At 35.8% G+C, this 13,953-nt stretch overlaps 1 pseudogene; it reads left to right on the forward strand.

Moving 5' to 3' along the window:
* The first annotated feature begins 10,076 nt into the window (after window positions 1-10,076).
* On the forward strand, window positions 10,077-10,773 carry LOC121137995 (annotated as a pseudogene).
* Window positions 10,774-13,953: the final 3,180 nt, after the last annotated feature.

The following is a 13,953-nucleotide window of genomic DNA, read 5'->3' on the forward strand; positions in this document are numbered from 1 at the left end:
CTTTACCACATTGATTACATTCATACCGTTTCTCTCCAGTGTGTGTTCTTTTATGATACTTAAGACCATTGGTATATGAAAAGGCTTTACCACATTGACTGCATTCATATGGTTTAACTCCAGTATGTGTTCTATTATGACTTACAAGACTGCCTTGTTGTGCAAAGGCTTTACCACATTGATTACATTCATATGGTTTCTGTCCAGTATGTATTCTTTTATGAGTTACAAGAGTGGCTTTCTGTGCAAAGGCTTTACCACATTGGTGACATTCATAGGGCCTCTCTCCTGTATGCATTCTTTCATGTGCTTTCAAAGCACTGTCATATGCAAAGGCTTTACCACAGTGATTACATTAATAGGGTTTCTCATAAAAAAGGTACACGCGTTGAATCTCACACAGCGTTGTTTCATTAGTTTTCATTAAGGTACACGTCTAGAATCTCACATGAGTTGTATCATTAGTTTTCAAGAAGTTACACACGTAGTTCCTCACACAGTGTTGTATTGATTTTTTCATGAAGTATCGCTTATAGATTCTCACACAGAGTTGTTTCGTTAGGTTTCAGCAAGTTACACATGTAGTTTCTCACACAAGGTTGTAAGGCTAGTTTTGAAGAAGTTACATGTGTAGATCCTCACACAGTGTTATGTCGTTAATTTTCCATATGTTACACATGTAGTTTCTCACAGAGTGTTGAATCGTGATTTCAATAAGGTACACGTGTAGATTTTCAACAGCGTCGTATAGTTAGTTTTCAATAAGGTACACGTGCAGATTCTCACACAGTGTTGTATCATCAGTTTTCAATCAGTTACACGTGTACATTCTCTTCATTGTTGTATCATTAGTTTTCAGTAAGATACAAAGAGTTGTATCGTTAGTTTTCAATACGACCCACCTTTAGAATCTCCCACAGCGTTGTATCGTTAGGTTCCAATAAGGTACACCTCTAGATTCTCACACATTGTTGTATCGTTAGTTTTCAATAAGGTACAGGTATAAAATCTCACACAGCATTGTATCGTTATTTTTCAAGTATTTACACATGTAGTTCCTCACACAGTGTTGTATTGATGGTTTTCAAGAAGTATTGCTTATAGATTCTCACACAGAGTTCTTTTGTTAGTTTTCAATAAGATATGCATGCAGTTTCTCAAACAGTGTTTTATTGATAATTTCCAAGAAGTTACACATATAGATTCTCACACAGTGTTGTAGCGTTAGTTTTGAAGAAGTAACATGAGTAGATTCTCACACAGTGTTTTGTAGATAGTTTTCAAGAAGGTACACATGTAAATTGTCACACAGCATTGTATCATTAGTTTTAAATTAGTTACATGTGTAGATTTTCACCCAGCTTGTATTGCTAGTTTTCAATAAGGTACACGTGTAGAATGTCACACAGCATTGCAGCTTTATTTTTCAATGTTATATGTGTAATATCGAACACAGTGCTTTACCTTTAGTTTTCAATAATTTGCACGTGTAGATTCTCACACAGTGTTGGATCATTAGTTTTCGGTAAGTTCCACATGTAGATCTCACCCAGCATTGTATCTTTATTTTTCATTAAGGTAAACTTGTAGATTCTCACATTGTTGGATCATTAGTTTTCAATAATTTCTACCTGTGTATTCTCACACAGCATTGTATCATTAAGTTTCAATAAGGTACACGTATAGATTCTCACACATTGTTGTATCGATAGTTTTCAAGAAATTACGCGTATATTTTCTCACACAGTGTTGTTTCGGTAGTTTCCAAGAATTTACACAGCCATAGAATGTTTTATCGTCCATACGTTCCCCTTAAATAAGACATCTCGATGGTTATGGGTCTAATCAGCCCATGCCCAACATAACTGTAATCTCGGGCCTTTGATATTTTTTAATTTTCGGTGCGCGTTACTCAACTAGTCGTAAAATCAGCTCATCATGTAGCCATACTTTTTCACTCAATGGGAATGCCATTAATCCTCATGGGAGTCCTCTGAAGACATATTATTAATGGTTTCTCGGACATATACAATTATTTGACTTAATTCCTATATCAAACCCCCCCTTCCCCCAACTTAGCAGCATTCCTTCTGACAAACCCCAAAAGCAGAGATCCAACTACCAAGGCCCCCTCCCACATTCTAGTAATCCTCCGAACATAACTTAAAACCCAGTATTCGTACAAAAAAATTCCTTCAAACCGTCGCTTGAATTTGCCTATGTGTGCCAAAAATTATCCAGGTAGTACGAAGTACATATTTAGTTGATGTAGCTTAATACAAAGCAAAGCACTGAAAATGCTTAGATGGATTTTTTTCAATCCCATAAACATAAAAGGTTTGGTCCTAGCCTTATAGTTAGTTAGAGGTAGAGTTACACATGCAAATCTCTATAAACCAGTGTCAAATCCCTAGGTTTTACTTTAAACCCTAAGGAGAGGGTATCAAGCACATACACATATATAGCTAAAGACACCTTGCCTAGCCACACCCCCACGGGACTCAGCAGTGATAAAAATTAAGCCATAAACGAAAGTTTGACTTAGTCATACCTCATCAGGGTTGGTAAATTTCGTGCCAGCCACCGCGGTCATACGATTAACCCAAACTAACTATTCCCCGGCGTAAAATGTGGTTTTACTACTAACATAATAGAATTAAAACCCAACTAATATGTGAAAATTCATTGTTGGACTTAAAATCAATAACGAAAGTAATTCTAATTATATTAATACACGATAGCTAAGATCCAAACTGGGATTAGATACCCCACTATGCTTAGCCCTAAACCTAAGTGATTAAATAACAAAATCACTTGCCTGAGAACTACTGGCCACAGCTTAAAACTCAAAGGACTTGGCGGTACTTTATATCCATCTAGAGGAGCCTGTTCTATAATCGATAAACCCCGTTATACCTTACCACCCCTTGCTAATTCAGCCTATATACCGCCATCTTCAGCAAACCTTAAAAAAGAACAAGAGTAAGCAAGAGAATACCCATAAAAACGTTAGGTCAAGGTGTAGCCTATGGGCTGGGAAGTAATGGGCTACATTTTCTTCTAAAGAACAGTTACGCTATCCTCTATGAAACTTAGAGGACAAAGGAGGATTTAGTAGTAAATTAAGAATAGAGAGCTTAATTGAATAGAGCAATGAAGTACGTACACACCGCCCATCACCCTCCTCAAATTAAGCTAATTATTAACTATACCTAATACCAATTAATACATTTATGAGAGGAGATAAGTCGTAACAAGGTAAGCATACTGGAAAGTGTGCTTGGACTAACCATAACGTAGCTTAAACCCCATAAAGCATCTGGTCTACACCCAGAAGATTCCACATCCAATGGACATTATGAACTAACTCTAGCCCTCATTTTTTCAATCTATAAAATTTTAACTTACAAATTAAAACATTCACTAAAAGAAGTATTGGAGAAAGAAACTTTTTAAGGAGCCATAGAGATAGTACCGTAAGGGAAAGATGAAAGACTTGTTAAAAGTAAATAAAAGCAAAGATTAAACCTTGTACCTTTTGCATAATGAACTAACTAGAAATCTTCTAACTGAGAGAACTTTAGCTAGAAACCCTGAAACCAAGCGAGCTACCCAACCCGTCTATGTAGCAAAATAGTGGGAAGACTTTTGGGTAGCGGTGAAAAGCCTAACAAGCCTGGTGATAGCTGGTTACCCAATAAAGAATTTTAGTTCAACTTTAAGCCTACCACAAACCCTATTAATACAAATGTAAGCTTAAAATATAGCCTAAAGAGGGACAGCTCTTTAGGAACGGAAACAACCTCTAATAGTGAATAAGACAATCAATCAACTAACCATAGTTGGCTTAAGAGCAGCCATCAATAAAGAAAGCGTTCAAGCTCAACACTTAATAGTACATAATACCCTAAATAAAATCTATTTCCTATCTTCATAACTGGGTTAATCTATTAGCTAATAGAAGCAATACTGTTAGCATGAGTAACAAGAATATTATTCTCCACGCACAAGCCTATAACAACCCGGATAACCATTGTTAGTTAACAAACTATAAGTACATTAACTATTTGTAAAAAGTACTTATCATCCAATGTTAGTTCAACACAGGTGTGCTAAAAGGAAAGATTAAAAGAAATAAAAGGAACTCGGCAAACATGAATCCCGCCTGTTTACCAAAAACATAACCTCTAGCATTATAAGTATTAGAGGCAATGCCTGCCCAGTGACTAAGTTAAACGGCCGCGGTATCCTGACCGTGCAAAGGTAGCATAATCACTTGTTCCTTAATTAGGGACTAGTATGAAAGGCTAAACGAGGGTTCAACTGTCTCTTATTTCCAATCAGTGAAATTGACCTTCCCGTGAAGAGGCGGGGATATAATAATAAGACGAGAAGACCCTATGGAGCTTTAATCTCACAACTTAATTTTAATAACAAACAGTCTACTGACTTTAAAAAACTAAATATAAGTTGTAGATTTCGGTTGGGGTGACCTCGGAGAATAAAAAAACCTCCGAATGATTATAACCTAGGCTTACAAGCCAAAGTACAAAATATAATCTTATTGACCCAAACTAATTTGATCAACGGACCAAGTTACCCTAGGGATAACAGCGCAATCCTATTCAAGAGTCCATATCGACAATTAGGGTTTACGACCTCGATGTTGGATCAGGACATCCCAATGGTGTAGCAGCTATTAAAGGTTCGTTTGTTCAACGATTAAAGTCCTACGTGATCTGAGTTCAGACCGGAGTAATCCAGGTCGGTTTCTATCTATTTACGATTTCTCCCAGTACGAAAGGACAAGAGAAATGGGACCTCCTTAATACAAGTGCCCCTGATTAATTAATGAAACCATCTCAATATAGTAAACACGTACTATACCCACCCTAGACAAGGGTTTATTAGGGTGGCAGAGCCCGGAAATTGCGTAAGACTTAAAACCTTGTTTTCAGAGGTTCAAATCCTCTCCCTAATAGTGCATCTAATTAACATTCTAATACTACTTATCCCAATTCTAATCGCAATAGCCTTTCTTACCCTAGTAGAACGAAAAATCTTAGGATATATACAACTACGAAAAGGCCCTAACATCGTTGGCCCATATGGCATCCTCCAACCATTTGCCGACGCTATAAAACTATTTATTAAAGAACCTTTACGTCCTTTAGCCACCTCAACATCCCTATTTATTATTGCCCCCACACTATCACTTATACTTGCATTTAGCCTATGAATTCCTCTACCCATACCTCACCCTTTAATTAATATAAATATAGGTATACTATTTATTTTAGCTATCTCCAGCCTATCCATATACTCTATCTTATGATCAGGCTGAGCTTACAACTCAAAATATTCTATATTCGGAGCCTTGCGTGCAGTTGCACAAACAATCTCCTACGAAGTAACTATAGCAATCATCTTACTATCAGTCCTTCTAATAAATGGCTCATTTTCCTTACAATTCCTTATTACTACACAAGAACATACATGACTCTTACTCATATCCTGACCCCTAGCCGTAATATGATTTATCTCAACCCTAGCAGAAACTAATCGAGCACCTTTTGATTTAACTGAAGGGGAATCTGAACTAGTTTCAGGGTTTAATGTAGAATATGCCGCAGGACCATTCGCTCTATTCTTTATAGCCGAATACACTAATATTATCCTAATAAATGCCCTATCAACAATTGTGTTTTTAGGACCAATCCACAACTTATATCAACCACAAACATATACAATTGATTTTATAATCAAAACATTAATACTAACTTCCCTATTTTTGTGAATTCGAGCATCTTACCCACGATTTCGCTATGATCAACTTATACACCTTCTCTGAAAAAACTTCTTACCCCTAACACTAGCTCTATGCACATGACACATTTCAATTCCTATTTTCATAGCAAGTATCCCTCCTTATACTTAGAAATATGTCTGACAAAAGAGTTACTTTGATAGAGTAAACCATAGAGGTTCAAATCCTCTTATTTCTAGGACAGTAGGAATTGAACCTACCTCTTAGAATTCAAAATTCTATGTAATACCAATATACTACATCCTAAAAAGTAAGGTCAGCTAATTAAGCTATCGGGCCCATACCCCGAAAATGTTGGTTTAAACCCTTCCCGTACTAATTAAATCTATTACCCTCTTAATTATTTATTTTACTATTCTTTCAGGTCCAATAGTCACAATACTCAGTAACAACTTCTTTCTTATATGAATTGGCCTAGAAATAAACCTACTAGCCATTATTCCAATTATAACTGACAAATCAAACCCACGAACTACAGAAGCAGCTACAAAATATTTTATCACCCAGGCTACAGCTTCCATAATCTTTCTTCTCTCAATTATCATAAACTATAAACAATTAGGAACATGAACAATTCAACCTCAAACTAGTAGCCTCACATCTACACTAATCTTTATCTCCTTAGCAATCAAATTAGGTCTATCACCCTTCCACGCTTGACTACCAGAAGTAACTCAAGGCATTCCTCTAAGCACAGGACTTCTACTGCTAACTTGACAAAAACTAGCCCCTCTATCCATCTTATTTCAAATCTATGAACTAATTAACCCACATGTACTAATCATGTCAGCTTGCGCCTCAGTAATAATTGGAGCATGAGGAGGCCTCAATCAAACTCAAACTCGAAAAATCATAGCTTATTCCTCCATCGCCCACATAGGCTGAATAATCTCGATTCTACCCTATAATCCATCCCTTACCATTATTAACCTTATCATTTATATTCTACTAACACTAGCTATATTCTCAATTCTTCACCCCCACTCATTCTTCTCTATTAAATCAGTATCACTCCTATGAAATACATCACCCATTATACTTCCCCTAATATCCTCTATCCTCTTATCCATGGGAGGATTACCCCCTCTTACTGGCTTTCTGCCTAAATGACTTATCATTACAGAACTCCTAAAAAATAATAATCAACTACTAGCTTCAATCATAGCAATTCTAGCCCTAGTCAATCTATTCTTTTATACTCGCTTAATTTACTCAACTTCACTTACTACATTCCCTTCCACTAATAACTCCAAAATATTCAGTCACCAAACAAGTATAAAAAAATATCTAGCCTTACCACTAACTGCAATCACAAGCACTCTTACACTCCCCTCTTACCCCTAATACTATAGAAGTTTAGGATAAACAAGTCCAATGGCCTTCAAAGCCCTTAGTAAACTCTTAGTTTAACTTCTGCATAGAGATTGTATGACTATACCTTACATCTAATGAATGCAAATCAATTGCTTTTATTAAGCTAAATCCCCCTAGATTGGCAGGATTCAAACCTACAAAATTTTAGTTAACATCTAAATACCCAACTACTGGCTTCAATCTACTTCTCCCGCCTATCAGAATTTGCAATTCGATATGATTATCACCTTAAGGCCTGGTAACAAGAGGGTTATAACCTCTGTATTTAGATTTACAGTCTAATGCTCTACTCAGCCATTTTACCTATGTTCATTAATCGCTGATTATTTTCAACTAACCATAAAGATATTGGAACACTGTACTTAATGTTTGGGGCCTGAGCAGGTATATTAGCAGGTATAGTAGGCACTGCTCTTAGCATTTTTATCCGAGCAGAGCTTGGTCAACCTGGGGCTTTACTAGGTGATGATCAGATCTATAATGTAGTTGTAACAGCCCATGCATTTGTCATAATCTTCTTTATGGTTATACCAATAATAATTGGGGGATTTGGAAACTGACTTGTACCACTAATAATTGGAGCCCCTGATATGGCATTCCCTCGAATAAATAACATAAGTTTCTGACTTCTACCCCCCTCATTCCTTCTTTTATTAGCATCATCTATAGTCGAAGCGGGAGCTGGAACTGGTTGAACAGTCTACCCCCCACTAGCAGGAAACTTAGCACATGCTGGAGCATCCGTAGATCTTACTATCTTTTCACTCCATTTGGCTGGAGTATCTTCAATTTTAGGGGCTATCAATTTTATTACTACAATTATTAACATAAAACCCCCAGCCATAACACAGTATCAAACCCCCCTATTTGTCTGATCAGTATTAATCACAGCTGTTTTACTATTATTATCTCTACCTGTCCTAGCTGCTGGAATTACAATGCTACTTACAGATCGTAATTTAAATACAACTTTCTTCGATCCTGCCGGAGGAGGAGATCCAATTCTATACCAACACCTATTTTGATTCTTTGGTCACCCTGAAGTATACATTCTAATCCTACGGGGTTTCGGGATTATCTCACACATTGTCACCTACTACTCTGGAAAAAAGGAACCTTTCGGCTATATAGGTATAGTATGAGCAATAATATCAATTGGGTTCTTAGGCTTTATTGTTTGAGCTCACCATATATTTACAGTAGGACTTGATCTAGACACACGAGCCTATTTTACATCAGCTACTATAATTATTGCAATCCCAACTGGAGTAAAAGTATTTAGCTGACTAGCAACGCTCCACAGAGGTAACATTAAATGATCACCAGCTATATTATGAGCTTTAGGTTTTATCTTCTTATTCACAGTGGGGGGTCTAACAGGCATTGTCTTATCAAACTCATCCTTAGATATTGTATTACATGATACTTATTATGTAGTTGCCCACTTCCATTATGTTCTATCAATAGGAGCTGTCTTTGCTATTATAGCGGGTTTTGTTCACTGATTTCCTTTATTCTCAGGCTACACTCTTGACGACACATGAGCAAAAGCCCATTTTATTATCATATTTGTTGGGGTAAACATAACATTCTTCCCTCAACATTTCTTAGGACTGGCAGGAATACCACGACGCTATTCTGATTATCCAGATGCTTATACTACATGAAACACTGTATCATCAATAGGATCTTTTATTTCATTAACAGCCGTGCTTGTAATAATCTTTATGATCTGAGAAGCTTTTGCTTCTAAGCGAGAAGTTCTCACAGTAGACTACTCTTCAACTAACTTAGAGTGGCTTCACGGTTGTCCTCCCCCTTACCACACATTTGAAGAGCCTACTTTCGTTAAAGTAAAATAAATGAGAAAGGAAGGACTCGAACCCCCTAAAATTGGATTCAAGCCAACTCCATAACCTCTATGTCTCTCTCAATGAAATATTAGTAAAATCATTACATAACTTTGTCAAAGTTAAATTATAGACTAATCTCTATATATCTTATATGGCTTACCCTTCTCAATTAGGCCTACAAGATGCCACATCACCTATTATAGAAGAGTTAATAAACTTTCATGATCACACATTAATAATTATCAGCTCTGTTGTCCTATATATCATCACAATTATACTAACTACTAAATTAACTCATACAAGTACAATAGATGCACAAGAAGTAGAAACAATCTGAACTATTCTACCTGCAGTAATTCTCATCCTTATTGCTCTACCATCTCTGCGAATTTTATATATAATAGACGAAATTAACAATCCAGTGCTGACAGTGAAAACTATAGGACATCAATGGTACTGAAGTTATGAGTACACAGACTATGAAGACTTATGCTTCGACTCATATATAATCCCCACAACGGACCTGAAACCAGGAGAACTTCGACTATTAGAAGTTGACAATCGAGTTGTTCTCCCCATAGAACTACCGATTCGCATACTAATCTCATCTGAAGACGTTCTTCATTCATGAGCTGTTCCATCTCTTGGGTTAAAAACAGATGCAATTCCTGGACGACTAAATCAAGCTACTATCTCATCAAATCGCCCAGGGTTATTCTACGGTCAGTGTTCAGAAATCTGTGGGTCTAATCACAGCTTCATACCTGTAGTTTTAGAATTAGTCCCTCTCAAACACTTTGAAAATTGATCCACATCAATAATCTAAATCACTATGAAGCTCAGAGCGTTAACCTTTTAAGTTAAAATTAGAGACTTCTAGTCTCCATGGTGGAATGCCACAACTAGATACATCTACATGATTTACCACTGTTCTAGCCTCCACAATCACATTATTTATTCTAATTCAATTAAAAATCTCTCTACAGAATTTTCCCCATAAACCATCAAACAAGCACCTTAAAACCCCTAAACTAAATAACCCTTGAGAACTAAAATGAACGAAAATCTTTTCGCCTCTTTCATTACCCCTACAATAATAGGCCTGCCTATCGTAATTGTTATTATCATACTCCCATCTATAATATTAACATCCTCTAATCGCCTCTTAAGCAATCGTTTCCACACATTTCAACAATGATTAAACAAATAATATCAATTCATTCACCAAAAGGTCAGACTTGATGCCTAATATTAGTCTCCCTAATTATCTTTATTGGCTCAACAAACCTCTTGGGCTTACTACCCTATACCTTTACCCCAACAACTCAACTATCAATAAACCTAGGAATAGCAATCCCACTATGAGCAGGAACAGTTTTCCTAGGGTTCCGCCACAAAATAAAAAGCACATTAGCCCACTTTCTACCGCAAGGAACACCTATTCCCTTAATTCCTATACTCATTATTATTGAGACAATCAGTCTATTTATTCAACCTATAGCTCTTGCAGTCTGACTAACAGCCAACATTACTGCAGGACATTTGCTTATGCATCTTATCGGAGGAGCAACCTTAGTTTTAACCTCTATTAGTCCCCCGACAGCTATAATTACATTTATTATTCTTATTCTCCTGACTATTCTAGAATTTGCTGTAGCCCTAATTCAAGCATATGTGTTTACCCTATTAGTAAGCTTATATTTACACGATAATACTTAATGACCCACCAAACCCATGCCTATCATATAGTTAACCCTAGCCCATGACCTCTCACAGGAGCACTCTCCGCTCTTCTTCTTACTTCAGGATTAGCGATATGATTTCATTACAGGTCTCTAACACTTCTTTATCTAGGTCTCTTAACTAATACATTAACTATATACCAATGATGATGAGATATTGTTCACGAAGGTACCTATCAAGACCACTATACACCTATTGTACAAAAAGGCCTTCGATATGGCATAATTCTTTTCATTGTCTCAGAAGTCTTCTTCTTCGCGGGTTACTTTTGAGCCTTTTATCACTCTAGCTTAGTTCCTACTCACGACCTAGGAGGCTGCTGACCACCTACAGGAATTATTCCACTTAACCCACTTGAAGTACCCTTACTTAACACATCTGTACTTCTAGCATCCGGGGTCTCAATTACATGAGCCCATCATAGTCTTATAGAAGGTAAACGAAATAATATAAATCAAGCTTTACTAATTACTATCAGCTTAGGGGTGTACTTTACAGCCCTTCAAGCGTCAGAATATCTAGAGACTTCTTTTTCTATCTCAGACGGCATCTATGGGTCAACATTCTTTATAGCAACAGGCTTTCATGGCCTCCATGTAATTATTGGATCTACATTCCTTATAGTATGCCTCTTACGCCAACTAAAATACCATTTTACATCAAAACACCACTTCGGTTTTGAAGCAGCAGCTTGATATTGACACTTTGTAGATGTAGTATGACTATTCCTCTATGTTTCTATTTATTGATGAGGATCATACTTTCTTAGTATATCCAGTACAGTTGACTTCCAATCAACTAGGTCCAATTATAATTTGGAAGAGAGTAATCAACTTAATTCTAGCAATCTCAATCAACATTACACTCTCATTAGTTTTAATTTTAGTCACCTTCTGACTTCCCCAACTTAATGTTTACACAGAAAAAGCAAGCCCCTATGAATGCGGCTTTGACCCTATAAGATCAGCTCGATTACCCTTCTCTATAAAATTTTTTCTTGTAGCTATTACATTTCTTCTGTTTGTTCTAGAAATTGCTCTTCTCCTTCCCCTACCTTGAGCTATACAATCTATAAACCTCAAAATAACCTTAATTATCTCAATAATATTTCTATCTATTCTAGCACTGGGTTTGGCCTATGAACGAAAACAAAAAGGCCTCGAATGGACTGAATAACTGGTCATTAGTTTAACTAAAATTAATGATTTCGACTCATTAGATTATGACATATCTCATAATCACCAATATGACAACTACTGTATTTAACATCATACTAGCATTTACACGTGATTTTCACAGTGTGTTGTATCGTTAGTTTTCAAGAACTTACCTATATAGACTCTCACTAAGGGTTGTATAGATTGTTTTCGATAAGTTACACATGTGGATTCTCACACAGTGTTTTATCATTAGATTTCAAGTAGATACACATGTAGTTTCTCACACCGTGTTATATCGTTAGTTTTCAAGTAGTTACACATATAGTTTCTCACACAGTGATGTATCATTAGTTTTAAATAAGTTACACGTGTAGATTCTCAGACGGTGTATCGTTAATTTTCAATACGTTATAATCTGTATATTCTCACACAGTGTTATATCGTTAATTTTCAAGATGTAATGCATTCAGTTTAGAGCTCAGAGTTGTATCATTAGATTTCAAGAATTTATGTATATAGATTCTCACACAGTGCTGTATCTTTATTTTTAAAGACGTTATGCACATAGATACCCACACATTGTTGTAAAGATTGTTTTTAAGAAGTTGAAGATGTAGATTTTCTCAGTTTTGTATCTTTAGTTTTCAAGATGTTACACATATAGTTTCTCAAACTGTTGTGTCATTACTTTTTATAAGTTACACGTGGAGATGATAACACTGAGTTGTATCGTTAGTTTTCAAGAACTTATGTATTTCGATTCTCACTCAGTTTTGTATCGTTAGTTTGCAAGAAGTTATGCTTATAGATTTTCACACAGTGTTGTGTCATTAGTTTTCAATACGTTACACGTGTAGCTTCTCAGACAGTGTTGTATCTTTAATATTCAAAAAGTTACACGTGTAGATTCTCAGACAGTGTTGTATCATTAGTTTTCCAGAAGTTATTAATGTTTTTTCTCACACAGAGTTATTCGTGAGTTTTATAGAAGTTATGCATTCAGTTTTAAACTCAGAGCTGTATCGTTAGATTTCAAAACGTTACATAGATAGATTCTCATACAGTACTGTATCATTAGTTTTCAAGAAGTTACGCACATATACTCACACAGTGTTTTATCATTTGTTTGTAAGAAGTTACACATGTGGATTCTCTCACAGTGTTGTATTGTTAGTTTTCAAGAAGTTACACATGTAGTTTCTCACAGAATTTTGTGTCGTTAATTTTTATAGGTTACATGTGGAGATTCTCACACTGTGTTGTATCGTTAGTTTTAAAGAACTTACGTATTTCGATTCTCACTCAGTGTTGTATCGTTAGTTTTCAAGAAGTTACGCTTATAGATTCTCACACAGAGTTATGTCATTAGTTTTCAATATGTTACACGTGTAGATTCTCAGGCATTTTTGTATCTTTAATTTTCAAAATTTAATCGTGTAGATTCTCAGACAATGTTGTATCGTTAGTTTTCCAGAAGTTACTAATGTGGTTTCTCACACAAAATTATCCGTTTGTTTTAAGAAGTTATGCATTCAGTTTAGAACTCAGAGCTGTATCGTTAGATTTCAAAACGTTACATAGATAGATTCTCACACAGTGCTGTATCGTTAGTTTTCAAGAAGATAAGCACATAGACACTCACACAGTGTTGTATCGTTTGTTTGTAAGAAGTTGCACATGTAGATTCTCTCACAGTGTTGTATTGTTAGTTTTCAAGAAGTTACACATGTAGTTTCTCATGGAGTTTTGTGATATTAGTTTTTATAAGTTACACGTGGAGAGTCTCAAAGCGTGTTGTATCATTAGTTTTCAAGTACTTACATATATAGATTCTCACTCAGTGTTGTATAGTTAGTTTTCAATAAGTTATTTGTGTGGATTCTCAAACAGTGTTGGTTCCTTAATATTCAATAAGTTATATGTATTGATTCTCACACAATGTTGTATCGTTTATTTTCAATAAGATACATGTGTAGATTCTCAGACAGTGTTGTAT

Source organism: Mesocricetus auratus, unplaced genomic scaffold (assembly GCF_017639785.1).
Source record: "Mesocricetus auratus isolate SY011 unplaced genomic scaffold, BCM_Maur_2.0 contig_2175_pilon_obj, whole genome shotgun sequence".
NCBI lineage: Eukaryota > Metazoa > Chordata > Mammalia > Rodentia > Cricetidae > Mesocricetus > Mesocricetus auratus.